This window comes from Nematolebias whitei, chromosome 16 (assembly GCF_014905685.2).
Source record: "Nematolebias whitei isolate Nwh7 chromosome 16, NemWhi1, whole genome shotgun sequence".
Taxonomy (NCBI): Eukaryota; Metazoa; Chordata; class Actinopteri; order Cyprinodontiformes; family Rivulidae; genus Nematolebias; species Nematolebias whitei.
The window spans coordinates 1,107,837-1,110,640 of NC_056513.1; the positions used below are offsets into that span (position 1 = coordinate 1,107,837).

Sequence of the window (2,804 nt, forward strand, 5' to 3'; positions counted from 1 at the left end):
AAAAGTTAAATAAAGGTTTAATAAAAGTTAAATAAAGGTTTAATAAAGGTTTAATAAAAGTTAAATAAAGGTTTAATAAAGGTTGAATGTTGGACTGAATGTTGTCAGGTCTCTCTTGTAAATGAGTCCTCGAGGCTCAATGGGATTTCACTGTAGAAATAAAGGTTGAACGTTGGACTAACAGACGAACACAGAGGCCACAGAAACATTCTTGTCCTTCACTTGAGCAGCAGGTTAATAAAAACTGCAGTTAGAGAGAGTGAGCTGACTGCAGCGCTGAGGTCACGTCATGTTTGACCCCCCCTCGTCTCTGCCCTGTTCAAGTGCAGGGCAGCCACTGAAGGTCCTCTTGTCGTCACAAAAGGCTGAAGATCTATTCATGTTTTCAAGAAGCAGGACGATGGAAAAGAAACGCTCCGTTCCAGCGTCTAACCAGGCCGCTCCCGATGAACCTTCTCATGTGGTTTCAGCTGAATTCATTGTTCAGAACTGGAGCTGGCAGGAAGTCCTCCATGAACCTCCAGACGTTCAGCGCGGGACCACGACACGCTGTGTGTGTGTGTGGGAGGGGCAACAAAACCAAATACAATTAAAACTAAAGAAATATCCTTTAATTATTGTCATATTCCACTGCCATGGCTGCTTTCATAAGGTTCTGTTCTATTTAAAGCAACTCACCCCCCCCCCGCACAGCTTTTGTACTCCTCTCAATTATAGCACTTCTGCAGAGTGGAATGGAAAAGAGGGAATTTGATAATAATCACTTCCCACTTCTGTAATTTATATGCAATGAGGACTCGTCGTGCCTGCAGCTATCAGGCGTGCACGTGAAGAGTCTCACGAGCAGCCGGGCAGCAGGGAGGGATTGTCCTGCTGCCAAATCTGCTCACCTTCTCACCTGCACAACCTGTCTTCACATTTTACACACACACACACACACACACACACACACACAAAGGTAAATCATTAAAAGTTATAAACTATTTTTTTAATTTACATTTTATTTATCCAGGTAGTCTCATTGAGCCACGAGAACTCATTTTCAACGGAGATCTGTTTAGGAGCAGATGGGGGGGGGGGGGGGGGGTAAAAGCCTTGCTCATGGGCCCAGAGTGGGGCGAATGAGGGTGGGGGCAGATGTGGGTACTTCTCCTACCCCACCCACATTTTTGATGTTGTCGGTACCGGGGCTTGAACCGGCGATCTTCCGATCGCAGGCCCACGTTCTCTAACCTCTGCACCACCGCTCCTCATGTTAATAAAAGTTTGTTTCCTTCAAGAAACAACATGAACGTTGTTTTGTAGCACGGCCCTTTAAAAAGTCTAATTATTGTTTGGCTGCTGTTTCTACAGACGATGCTCATAGAAGACGACATCACAGACACGAAGGTGGAGTAAAAGCATGAAGGGGTGTGTGTGTGTGTGTGTGTGTGTGGGGGGGGGGGGGTCACTTCCCTAACCCTCCAGTCTTTCTAAGGCCAGGTGTTCCCTCTCAGGTGTGTTTGTGTGTCTTTGTCCCACGATGGAGAGCAAACAGTGTCCTGGAGTAGCTTGTATGGCAGAGAGGAGAAAACATTACCCCCCCCCCCCCCCCCCCCCCCCCCCAAAAAAAAAAAAAAATCAAAGGAGACCAACCTGCAGAAGCTTCAATAAATAACCAATTACCATTCTCAGAGCAGGCTGAACCCAACAGCTCCGAGTGGAGCAGCCAAAATGAAACGATTCAGGCAGCGCTGCCCCGTGGCCAGGCGGGGGCGGGGGTGGGGTGGGGGGGTTGGCTTAATGTAACAAAGCCCAATTAATGAGGAAAAAAGCCCGGCTCCGAAGGAAGCGAAGGAGCGCCCAGGGTAATGAGACGAGCGGGCAGAGCCAACCGTAGGGACGGCAGCAGGGGAGGCTACAAATAGCAGGAAAAGCCTGCCCTGGAGAAGTGTCTCCATCTGCTCTCCTCCTCCTCCTCCTCCTCCTCCTCCTCCTTCTCCTCCTCCTCATCCCTTCGTTCTCCTCAAAATTCCCTTAATGTCAGTGAGAGGACGGAAGAGGTGAAGGGGCTGCAGCTGATACAAACCACGACAAACATACCGTCAATAAACAAACTATAAACATGTCAGTTTTTTAAAGGGGGTTGTGGTTGCAAGAAACTTTAAACACTAACGTTACAACTTACTAAATACTAACGTTACAACTTACTAAATACTAACGTTACAACTTACTAAATACTAACATTACAACTTATTAATACTAATGTTACAACTTACTAAATACTAATGTTACAACTTACTAAATATTAACATTAAAACTTATTAAATACTGGTTACAACTTACTAGATGCTAATGTTACAACTTACTAAATACTAATGTTACAACTTATGAAATACCAATGTTACAACTTACTAAATACAAATGTTACAACTTACTAAATACAAATGTTACAACTTATGAAATACCAATGTTACAACTTACTAAATACTAATGTTACAACTTACTAAATACTGAAGTTACAACTTACTAAATACAAATGTTACAACTTATGAAATACCAATGTTACAACTTACGAAAAACTAATGTTACAACTTACTAAATACTAAAGTTATATCTTAAGAAATACTGCAGTCTCAACTTACTAAATACAAATGTTACAACTTAATATGTACTAAAGTTAAAACTTACTAAATACTGAAGTTTCAACTTACTAAATACTAATGTTACAACTTACTAAATACTAAAGTTTCAAGTAACTAAATACTAAAATTAGTAAATACTAAAGTTACAAGTTACTAAATACAAAAGTTACAAGTTACTAA

The 2,804-nt window shown here is 42.3% G+C and overlaps 1 protein-coding gene across 1 annotated transcript in view; it reads right to left on the bottom strand.

Moving 5' to 3' along the window:
* lef1 (lymphoid enhancer-binding factor 1) overlaps nucleotides 1–2,804 on the bottom strand; it is a gene marked incomplete in the record, with an annotated part of 70,809 nt that overhangs the window by 37,652 nt on the left and 30,353 nt on the right.